Source organism: Engraulis encrasicolus, chromosome 15 (genome assembly GCF_034702125.1).
Source record: "Engraulis encrasicolus isolate BLACKSEA-1 chromosome 15, IST_EnEncr_1.0, whole genome shotgun sequence".
In the NCBI taxonomy this organism is placed as follows: Eukaryota; Metazoa; Chordata; class Actinopteri; order Clupeiformes; family Engraulidae; genus Engraulis; species Engraulis encrasicolus.
Window position 1 is genome coordinate 31,962,449 of NC_085871.1, and position 12,644 is coordinate 31,975,092.

Sequence of the window (12,644 nt, forward strand, 5' to 3'; positions counted from 1 at the left end):
TTAGTATGTGTCCATGCAACAATATTATGACAGTGTTTAAAGATTGAAAAGAGATATTTTATTTAAATATGGTCAATAGCCCCGTAACACCACACTCTTAAAAAAGATTGGTTAAAATAAACAAAAAATTAGTAGTTTTTAACCGATCTGTTCGATTAATGTGTCCGAGAAAAATATTAGTCAAAATAACCGATTAGACTTCAGTTAAAATTTCAACCAATCTAGATCGGTTAAAAAACTAACCAATTCCAAATCGGTTGTTTTGACCAATAGATTGGTTATGTTTAACCAATCTTTATAAGTCAAAAATGTACCAATCCCCCAATGGTTGTTTTGACCAATTTGTTCGATTAATATGTGTCCGACACAGATATTGGTTAAAATTTTAACCGATTTGCTTGGTTAGATGGACACTGCAATTACTTCACTCCAAATTAACAGTTTCAAAGCTATATCAATCATAACCAATAACCAAGATTTGAGTTTGTTTTCACAAAGTTTATTAACAATTTAATTTCAAAAGGCTTTAAAGCACTGATCTGAAAGGATGGGGATACAGTAACTTACAGCAATCTGTTCCTTCCCAACACTGATGATGGTAAAGTTGTGTGGACACAACAAAAAGACAGGCTGGTATTAAGGGACATTTAAAAAAAAAAAGAAAAATCAAAAGCAGAGGTAACATTTTATGCTTGGTGAGCCGTTTTCGACGAAAATTCAAATTACAAATGCATGCATATCCTGTGACTATTACTTACTTACAAAACGTTAAGGTTGTGCTTGACAACCGGAGAAAACCTCAGAGTCAACATGATCTTACTTTAAGTTATATTCAAAGAACAGTACATTTTTGCAAAACAAGGAGGCAAGTATCACTTAGAATGGCATACAATGCTGTTTCTCCAGTACCAGGTAAATTACCTGAATCTGCATAGGATGTAGTCTGCATGTCAGTGGAATCAGAAGTAATTAAAATACACATGGTGTGGAGTGGTGGTGTTTGCGTAGATGTTTTAAAAAATGTCCAGTGACTACAGAGCAACTTGAAGTGAGAAATGTTCCAGTACCTTGGCCCACTTTTTGGTTGAGATGGTTATATCGTACACATATTCAAAAGAGGCAAAAACAGAGTTAAACTGTGGTGGATATGCCAAGTTACACACCCAGCAGAGCATCAAAAGCTTGTCACTGCGCAAGTCAGGCAATCAGCAACAGGAATGGTTACATTGTCATCCATGGCAGTGATGACACTGCCGTGTCAAACTCTCGCCTCCTAGTAGTGGGGTCCTTGAAACCTTCTCAGTGTCAGTGCCGAGGGATGCAAAGTTGGTTCCAGTCTGAAAGAATTTTTAAGATTTGAGAGAGAGAGAGAAAGAGAGAGAGAGAGAGAGAGATACATCAATGGTGCTTAGCCCCATAATGCACGCCATACCATCTGAAACATGCTGTAATAGTCATTGAAAGGTTAATTGCCAGTACTACTCTACTATGACATAACATAGGGCCTTTAGTAATGCTCAGTAATTGCCATTCTGGTAACCACAAAATTTATAACGCCCTGTTTTAACAGGTTATATAGAAAGCTTTACTCTACTGAGTGAACGGTATAAATCATGCAGTATCAGGAAGCTTAATTAACACCAAGTATAGCCAAAATCAACAATGCACACAACTATATCGTGACTTGTTCTTTCTAAATAAAGGTTAAAAAAATGTCTGGCAGACGTACCAAACTTGGCATCTCCAGAAAGCGTGGAAATTTCTCAAAGATGTCACGCATGGAGGGGGAGTCCTCAGCGATCCTGAAAAATACAACAAATTGAGAAAACGTAACCCAAATACTCCACTCAATGAAACGGTGGGCTCAGTGTCATAGGCCTAACAGCAGAAGGCACCAAGGGTGCGTTTGTAAACTGCCGCTCTGAGCACACAACAATTGGTAATGTCATGTATGAGCAGTGGTGGACAAAGTAAAAGTAAAAGTTTAAAAACAAAAAAACAAAACAAAAAACAGTTTCTTTCCAACACAGGTAACTTATCTGAGTAAAAAGTAGACCAATGTACTTGTCTTACGACAAGCTGATTCTGCACAGGTTGGATTGAGTTTGTGGTGGGTTCTTGTTAGGTTTTTATTGTTTTCAGTAATAACACAGTCTATCTCAATAGGTAGGTATACTGGAGCAAACGGTTTAACAGCTATGTAATATCATGTGCTACTGTTGTAATTACACCACAAAAGTACTTTTACTTTGTCCACCACTGTGTACGAGTGTGTTATTCAGACTGTTAGATAGTAGACATTTGAAACACATTTGGTGCAGATTTATTAAAATTTGCTTACCGGTACATTTAGAAACTGTTTTTTTTCCCAGTATTTTTAGACATGGTGCTACAAAGGGGATCAATGTACTGTAACCAGGCAGCTGCCATCCTTAACTCTGTAGTGCAGCGTTATGGCTCTATGTAATGTCATAGCAATGTTGTTATGATGTATTTAAGCATTTTCAGCAAGTGAATAGGGTCGCTGGCGACCTATCCTCTCAAAATAACACACAAGATGAACAGGATGCATCTCTGATTAACAGTGTGTGGTTCAAACTGTTAAGACATTTGAAACACACATACATGTGGTGTACATTTGTGAATGGTTGCTAACCTTTAGAAATTCTGTCAATGTTCAGAAGCATTTGCAGATATGGTCCAGGGGGCTCAAGTACGACCAGAGAGCAACCATCCAGCAATAAGGATATCTTCTCAGCTGCACACAACATTAACACACAACACACAACATTAATTTGCATCTCATATTGACAGCATGAAATACATAGCATGTTTAGCACTTTGACTTTTACAAAAATACATGCAGGGCTTTTTGTAGGATTTTTTGGCATGAGGGAGCATCATGGCAGGTTTCAGGGGTGAAGGGGGGGTCCCCCCCCCCGTCCCCCGTCAATGAGAAATTTACTTGGGGTGCTCAAATATGTATATATAAAAATAAAAGTATGAGGGTGCACCCACGGAGGTATGAGGGTGGAGCGCCCCTATTTCCCCGTTCAGAAAAAGCCCTGACATGGATTGGTTTTGTGTGAATTCATGAACTTAAACTCACCTCTTGCAACAGTGTTTATTTTCTCTGAGGTACACCACACCAGAGGAATCACTCAGTGTAATCAGACAGCTTCCATGTAGGATCCTTCAGTAATATTCTCAGTCATCTGCAAAGCATGACAGCACAAAACATGAACATGATTATGCATTTATAGGCCTAATTATTACAAGAAAATAATGAAAAATGATAACACCGTCACCACCACGACACAATATGATGATGAATAGGCCTAGAGTATGAAACATCTAAAAGATACATGTCTGTATACATGTAAAATGTTTTTTTTGTTTGTTTGTTTTATATCATTGATTATTTTCCCAGACGGATTGACAACAGATGGCTCAAAGAATTCAGTGTGCTAAACTGGAGGGCAAAAAGAGCAGATTATGTATCTTTCTGGATATTTTATATTATCACTTGAAATTAAATCTAAATCTAAATCTAATCTAAGATGTCACGCATAGAGGAGGAGTCCTCAACGATCCTGGAAAATACAACAAATTGACAAAATGTAACCCAAATACTCCAATCAATGAAACGGTGGGCTCAGTGCCATTGGCCTAACAGCAGAAGGCACTAAGGGTGCGTTTGTAAACTGCCGCTCCGAGCACATAACATATTGGTCATGTCATGTATGAGTGTGTTATTCAGACTATTAGATAGTAGACATTTGAAACACACATTTGGTGCAGAGTTATAAAAAAATGCTTACATTTACAAACTGATTTTTCTCAGCATTTTAGACATGGTGCTACAAAGGGGATCAATGTACTGTAACCAGGCAGCTGCCATTATTCCTTAACTATCCTCTCAAAATAACACACGGCATGATCAGGACGCATCTCTGATTAACAGTGTGTGCTTCAAACTGTTAAGACATTTGAAACACACATACATGTGGTGTAAATTTGTGAATGGTTGCTAACCTTTAGAAATTCTGTCAATGTTCAGAAGCATTTGCAGATATGGTCCACTACGACCAGAGCTACCATCCAGCAATAAGGATATCTTGGCCATCTTCTCAGCTGCAATAATAACACACAACATTAGTATGCATCTCATATTGACAGCATGAAATACAGAGCAAGTTAGAACTTTGACTTTTAAAAAATACATGGATAGGTTTTGTGTGACTTTATAAACTCACCTCTTGCAACAGTGTTTATTTCTCTGAGGTACACCACACCAGAGGAATCACTCTGTGTAATCAGCCAGCTTCCATGTAGGATCCTTCAGCAATATTCTGTCATCTGCAAAGCAAGACAGCACAGAACATGAACATGATTATGTATCAATATGCCTAATTATTACACAAAAATAAAGTTTGAAAAATGATAACACCACCATGACACAATAGGCTGAATAGTAGGGGTGGTACGGTTCACAAAATTCACGGTTCGGTTCATATCGCGGTGTCAAGGTCACGGTTTTCGGTTCTCTACGGTTCTTTTTTTTTAGTTCATGATAAATGGTGCACTGGCTAATAGAATCGGACTTATCACTAATGGGAAAATGGTGTGATTTTAATTGTGTCATCCTCTGATTTGGTCTAATACGCTAATGTTTTAATCAGAGAGACTGGATAAGATACTCCTAGAATCTCTGTTTTACATATTTTTCTGGGCAGTACATGAATTGCGGTTTGCGATGGATTGGACGGTTCGGTTCGGTATGTGTGTGAATTGTACGGTTTCGGTTTTCGGTGCGGTTTGTGCCATCCCTACTGAATAGGCCTACAATATGAAACATCTATAAGATGCATTTCTTAAATTGTTTTCATTGATCATTTTCCCACACGGATTGACACCAGATGGCTCAAAGAATTCAGTGTGCTAAACTAGAGGGCAAAAAGAACAGATTATATATCTTTCTGGATATTTTACCCATCACTTGAAATGAAATCATGCATAGCCCACGTGTTAAGACCTCTAAAATCACTAGGCCTACTAGTAGATCCAAAAAGGATGGGCAAAGAAATCTAAATATTTATTGCAGTAACCATACAAATTAAGCATCTTTGATCAAGCCAAAAATTAAGCACTCTACACATCTGGGTGTTTCTGGGCTCATTATTTCAGGAGAAATCTGTCAAATAGGTAATGCCTATTTATTGAAAAGAACACGATCTGATGGCTGACAGTGGTTTCTCCCTGAACAGAGAGAACAGCCCACGGAGTTGGCAGTAACAGAATGGGACAAAACAGCACACTGTGTGCACAATAACAAGTTCAGAATCAGTTTACTTACTCACTTCCTTTACACAACGAACAGGGAAAGGCACATGTGTTAAAACATACTTCAGAGCAAGTGTATAGTCAAAATGAGTTCGTTTCTAACAATAAAAATCAGGCATAAGTTGTGGCTACTTCAAGCTTCTGAGTCAGCTAAAAGATAAGCTGATGTTGCTAACGAACTTCTAGCTAGCTCTTCTCTCTGGTATTTGTGTTTTATTTTGGCTCAAGTACATTAACTGGATATCTTCAGAGCATAATTATACTCAAAGGGAGTTCGTTTCTAACAAAAAAAAGACTTTAGCTAGCTAATGTTGCTAGCGGACAAGAGATTCATTATTCAGTTTGGCTAGCTCTAATGTTGCTAGCGGACATTTAGCTAGCTCTTAACTTTGGCGCCAACAGTCTTACAACACTAACTTGGCATGTTGTAACTTCAGAACAAAATTATATCCAAAATGTGTTCGTTTCTAACAAGAAACCAATATTCAGTTATGAATATATCGGCCTATTTCAAACATCCCTCAACAAAGGCAACATGATTTAACCGTTAGACTATAGCTAATTGTTGCTAGCGAACCACCTCATCATGCAGCGCTAGCTCTTTCAGGTGAAGAGGCCGGCGCAAACAATCTCTGGCCGGCGGGGAAGCACTCCCTTCGGCCCTCCTCCAGAAACCACTGATAGCTATGTTGCTAGCGGACATTTAGCTAGGTCTTGACTCTGACATGGGTGTTTTGGCACCACTGGACAAGTTTTATAGCTCTTTCGGAGCAAATCTATATTGTAAATTTCGTAGAGTTTGTTTCTAACAAAACACAAACTTTCCAACAAAGTTGTGAAAACAACCTAGGGCTAAGTTAGCATACCGGTAGTTATACCGGTAATAGTGGCCTGTTAGCGGAGGTATGGTCTGAAGACAAATTCATTGCAAATTACCATCCTGAACAAGAAACTGTTTCGTTATTCACTGTATATTTGGCATTGTCTTGAAATTATTAACGAAACATTGAAAATAAACGAACTTACCTCACAAAGTGTTTGAATTCCACCAATATCTCAAACGGCTTTCCTGCAGCACCAAGATGGCGGCTTTGTCAGAAAATTGAGAAGCAGAGTTACGTACTTGACGTTGAGCGTCAGACCTGCGTCAGTTACCAATCTCTTAGTTAACATTTGCTTAACCAATGATATTAGTCATTTTTCAACCAATCTGTTATTAAAGTTAACCAATATCTTTGTTAAATCAACCAATTTGTTCTTAACCAATGATATTAGTTGTTAGATAACCAATTTGTTTGTTTAATAGTTACCAATGTCACAGTTAATTTGACCAACATTGCCTCAACCAACGAGATTAGTCACTTTTTTAACCAATCTCTTTTAAGGGTGCAGGGTTAAGTAAATTTTTCTAGATTTTATTATTTCTTTTACACAGTGTTTGTGTATGATATAATTCATTCGTTTTGGATTTTCCCTTGTAATCAATCATAAAATGGACTTGTCACTCCTAAGTACAGAAGTTATAGCACACACATGGCTATGGAAAATGGAGCGAAAATGGAAAACAGACGGGAAAAAAGGAAGATTGTTGAAGAGTGAAACAAAAGAAACCGGAAAAAGACAAAAATAGAAAATAGACAAGGAGAGAGAGCAAGAAGGAGAGAGAGCGAGGGAGAGAGAGAGAGAGAGAGAGAGAGAGAGAGAGCAACGGAGCTACGGAGCTACGGAGAAGTTGGGCTGACTTGTATCTGGTTTGGGGTTGGGTGCTAATATGGAATGTGTGTTTGGGGGGGGGGGTAGGTATCTGTATGTTGAGAGTCATCTATAATAAAGGTGCTGATGTAGGAATTATGGGTTATCTGAAACTGTGGGAGGGTGATAGGAACCAGGTGATTCAACTATGGTCAACTACACTACAGTACATACACTATATATGGTCATGTAGGCCTACTATCTAGCAACACCAGTAGTGTCATCTCTTACCAGCTCTGATGTTGCTGTCCTGATTGGTAAGGAATCATCTTCAAACACATACACTGCTCTTCATCGGAGGCTCCTGCTTTGGAGGGTGAATTTATGAATGTCACAACTGCTAGCTGCTTAGCAGATCTGTTGTGTTCTGCACTGATCCGCCTGCAGATTGTCCACTCACAGGTGTACTGAACAGTGATATTTGTTAATAAAGCGGGTCGATCACTGTGCCGTGTTTTCATAGATGTGACGCACTCAAGAAGCAATTGTTTCAAAACGAATCCAGCTCTGCTCTCCCAGATATTGTCAGTGGAGTTCACAGAGCAGTACGAAACAGGTTACACAATCATGCCGCCAAATCCACCCTATAAAACATGACTTCATTACCTCCGCCAATCAGCGTGGATCTCACAGAGTTCACTGTTCTCCGATTGTCCCTGTCAACCAAATCATCATTCTCACTTCAATCAATTCCAAAATCCATTAATGTTTTGGGCATAATAGTCAAACCAACAAATGGGCATAATAGTCAAACCAACACATGTGGCGCATACCCCACATCATTCTTTCGTCTTCTACATGAAGTTTGTCAATGGAAGTCTACTAAATGAAAATGTAATGAATGGGACTATTAGTTAGGCTTCTAAACCAAGGAAAGCAAGGATGATATCTGCAATGGCAAAATGAGACTTGCTTGCGCCTAATAGAAGCAGAGGTTATTTTCAAATGAACTATGGAAATAATCATAACAACGAACAGGGATTTTCAAGAAGGAGCAGGGGAAAAGGGATGCCTCCTGTTCTGAGATGCAGTTCCAAGGCCAACCAGTACAAGAACACAATTAGCTCACATGGATCTGCCCATTCATAGCATGCCAATGTTACCCGGCATGAGAGGCCCCTGAGCCGGCTGTCTAGTTTTGGGTCCGAGACCTAGCCATGGAAGTCAGAGAGCCGATGTCAGCTATCACCACTTTACAGTTTTTCTTGATCACTTTAACACAATTTTTTAAACTGACTCACACAAAGTCGTCATGATCACTATTTCAGCAAAGCAAAAGACACGTTGTGCATATGTGTGAACACATTCTTGTTCACTTGACATATTTCCCATTCATATAACACAGTTTTTGCTAAACAGTTAACACATGTGCCATTTAAGTAGTGCACATTTCATTGTTTAAGCTCTGATAACCATACAGAAAAAATCTACTCCTGACTTTTAGAAACTACCGTCAGTTGTGTGAATACACCAGAGCACCTATTTGACACTCCTTCTCACAAATCTTAATTTAGCAATCAGTCTTTATACACAGTGTCTTCTTGTTTGTTCTTGGCATGGAGTTCTTTTGCAAATTTGTTGTAAGTGCATTCTCTTACTGCAACATCATATTTTACTTTACACATATTTTCAGCCATTAGTATATTTCTGAATACAGTTGTAAAAAAAAGAAAACAAACAAACAAACAAAAACAAAACAAAAACTTCATCAAAGCATTCTGATTTTCAATCCAATTATTTGCAATAAGACATTATTGTTACACGGACATTGTTACACGGACCCACTACCTAGCCTACTGACAATTTTACATGAGAAAAGACACACAACTCAAATCTTTATGCAAAGCATTTACTGGGCCCGTTATCTCTCAGTCAGTAGATCCTGATCAAGCAGAGTCAGTGGCTAAGTACAGTATTTGCCTACTGCTTGAACACTATAGGCTGATGCTTAGACAAAAATAGCATATTGGGTCATTCCATGTCAATTCACACGCCTTCCCCACATGACCCTCTCCGATTTACCCGATATCTCACATACAGGTACCTTTTGATGTCAATTGAAAGAATACCAAGTATTAGCACCCTACGTCCAACGGTTGTGGAGATGAAGCCCTCCAAAGTTGGGGTGCCTTGCCCACTTTTCAAGCCTGTGAATTGCATACAAAATTTACAAGCAGATTTTGACACCCCTGGTTTTAGTTTGAAGGAAGATACAGGCCTAAAAATCACCATGGCCCCTCAATATGACCCTGTCTACCAGATTACGTACTTCCAAATATCATGCCTTGATTATGTTTGGCTATATTAAGCCTTAAAAATTTAATTTGTGAAAACTGTGATGAAATGTCTTGCCATTTTGGGGTTCCAGATCTTGGAAACTATGTATGCTTTGGGAATTATAATTGATTTTCCATCATATCTGGGAACTGTACAGTGTATTCCAAAGATATTAGGGCACTCAGACTTTTATTGATGGAATAGGAGGGACTCAAAAACAGCTTTTGGACAAAATGACCTTATGGTACCCTCTACTTCAGGCCTCAAATTAACCATGTGGGCACTTGATGACTGGAACGCCCTTTTAACCCCATGTACAGTAGCACTGTATCAAACATTCAAGCTTGGAAAAACTTTGTTTTTCAAAGTTCTTCATATTAATCTTGGCCTTCAAAGTATATGTTTTTGTCTATGTCTTATCACAGTGTCTGTTTTGTCTGCTGCCATCTGCTGGTCAAAGAACGTAACAACAGTGCAATGTAAGAAAACAAAAGGGTCTGAAAAATCTTGCCCATATTTTACCAATAAAGTAACCTAGAAATCTAGACGCCCCTAGGGGTTAAGCTCGCTAGGCTACCAATAAAGCACTTTAATTCTACAGCCTATTGCTATATATTAATTATGATTTTAACAAGCATTATGCAGAATGCTCAATCATGATTACATTTCTACCAGGACACACCCACCCCCATGTCTGGTAGAAATGTAGTGCAGGGTTGAGGCCATCTTGAGACTGGCATCATGATTGAGCATTAAGCAGTCACACTTAGGAAATTATTTGAACTAGAAATATTCATCATGCTTGTTTAAATCATAATTAATATATAGCAATATACTGTATAATTACAGTGCTTTATTGGTAAATTATGGGCAAGATTTCCCAGCCCCTTTTGTTTTATAACATTACGCTGTTGTTACTTTTTTAGACCAGCAGATGGCAGCAGACAAAACAGACAATGTGATAAGATATAGAGAAAAACATATACTTTGAAGGCCAAGATTAATATGAAGAACTTTGAAAAACAAAGTTTTTCCAAGCTTGAATGATTGATACACTGCTTCTGTACATGGGGTTAAAAGGGCATTCCAGTCATCAAGTGCCCACATGGTTAATTTGAGGCCTGAAGTAGAGGGTACCGTAAGGTCATTTTGTCTCAAAGCTGTTTTTGAGTCCCTACTATTTTATCTTTTAAAGTCTGAGCGCCCTAAATATTTTGGAATACACTGTACAGTTCCCAAATATGACGGAAAATCAATTATAACTCCCAAAGCATACATAGTGTCCAAGTTCTGGAACCCCAAAATGGCAAGACTCTTCATCATGCTTTTCACAAATTCAGTTTTTAAGGCTTAATATAGCCAAAAATAATCAAGGCATGCCATTTGTAAGAACATCATCTGGTAGACGGGGTGATATTGAGGGGCCATGGTGATTTTTAGGCCTGTATCTTCCTTGAAACTAAAACCAGAGGTGTCAAAATCGGCTTGTAAATTTTGTATGCAATTCACAGGCTTCAAAAGTGGGCATGGCACCCCAACTTTGGAGGGCTTCATCTCTGCAACCGTTGGACGTAGGGTGCTAATACTTGGTATTGTTTCAATTGACATCAAAGGGTACCTGTATGTGAGATATCGGGTAAATCGGAGAGGGTCATGTGGGGAGATTCTAGGGAATCATGTGAATTGACATGGAATGACCCTATTGTTAAGTTGTTGGTAACATAACTTAGACACAGTGTGCCGTACCTTAAACAAAAGTTCTGCTTAACACTGTTGCAGCAATTCAGCAATACACGTTTTGCTTTATGCTACACACTTGCTCATGGTCACTGCACACTTTTTCCTTCATAAGACACTCCATTAAAAAGTGAACACTCATAATATCATTGGGAAAACACATCCACTAGAAAAACAAAACACACTGGATGTATGACAAGATTTAGGCACCGACAATAAAACACATGCTTTCAAAATTAACCACTATTCTGCCAGTTACAAAGTTGCATTCTTTATATTACATTGCACTTATTTTATTTTGCATTTATTTGTTTTACTTTGATGGCTACTTTGCTAAATTCACACCTTCCTACATTCAAACAAAACAACAAATTGCACAACGGTACTAAAGAGTAGAATATGGAGTGGCATTGACTGACTCACGTTCTGTAAAACCTACCCTGATGGCAGGAGTAGCCTTTTATCTTCATCATCACATGTTAGGTATGAACATGATAGTTTGTAGAAATACACATAATAGTAGATGTCAGCTGCATATTGTGTCTGGAAATGTATTGTACTTCGCTACTTTACTGTAAGCAAACCTCATACCTCATACCCAAACAAAAAAGTAGGCCTATATAGACTATGTTTTTCATTACAGCATGTTGACGTCAACCACATATTTATATCATATTAAAATGTTTGAAAATTTGTGAATAAACACAAAAAATGGTTCATAAGCTCACATACACACTGTTGTGTTGAGAGTGATGTACTGTTTAAGATATTTTGTTTCAGTTTAATGTCCTGTACTGTAAGGTGCAGTTGTGTAATGTACAGTAGGCCTATTGAATTTTGGGGTCTTGTGAAGTACATTCTGTGAGTCTGAATAGACTGGTACAAAAAGAAAGACTGCTGTGTTTTGTATAAGGTAGACAACTGTTTTCACGTTGATCTAATTTGTTTTCTCATTTGGTGCTAATGTGTGTCTTTTGACATGAAAGTGAGGTTTTGACAAAAGATTGTTGAGTTTTTCTGGCAATGTTAAGGTTTTGATAGCAAAGTTTCATGTTGGCATATATGTGCAGGGTTTATCTCCAAGTGTTGAGAGTTTTTGACTTGTGTGTAGAGTTTTGACTCTATGAGCCAAATTTTGCAAATTGTGTGCAAGTAGTAGGCAAAAACTGTAAAAGAAACAACAATGGAACTGGCTTGAAAGTTATGTAATTGAAAACAGTGTTAAATAACGGCAAATTGTGTCAACATGATAGCCGTGTCTTGGATTTTTACGACCATTGTGTAATGACTGACTGGGAGTGTTTATACACTGCAATGCATTGTGTATTGGACTGAAGACAGAGTTTGCTTTTATTGCATGTGTTAAATATTTTGGAAACGTAGTAGCCTTTTGCAAACAAAGATGTTGTGTTTGGAGAATCGGTTTAACTGGTTAGCCCGTTGCGTGAACTGGTATGAAAATGTGCTTTTTGGAGTGACAACTGTGTCAAAGCAATCAAGAAAAACTGTAATACACATTGGTACTTGGAACCAGT

The 12,644-nt window shown here is 38.2% G+C and overlaps 1 long non-coding RNA gene across 1 annotated transcript; it reads right to left on the minus strand.

Annotated features, from left to right (window-relative positions):
• Positions 1-483: 483 nt before the first annotated feature.
• Positions 484-6,668, minus strand: LOC134464585 (uncharacterized). Its single transcript, XR_010037955.1, has 7 exons — positions 6,370-6,668; positions 4,257-4,359; positions 4,036-4,134; positions 3,110-3,215; positions 2,657-2,758; positions 1,730-1,802; positions 484-1,337 (listed from the first exon to the last, which is right to left on the minus strand). It is a non-coding gene; the product is annotated as an uncharacterized LOC134464585 (long non-coding RNA).
• Between the last annotated feature and the right edge of the window lie 5,976 nt (positions 6,669-12,644).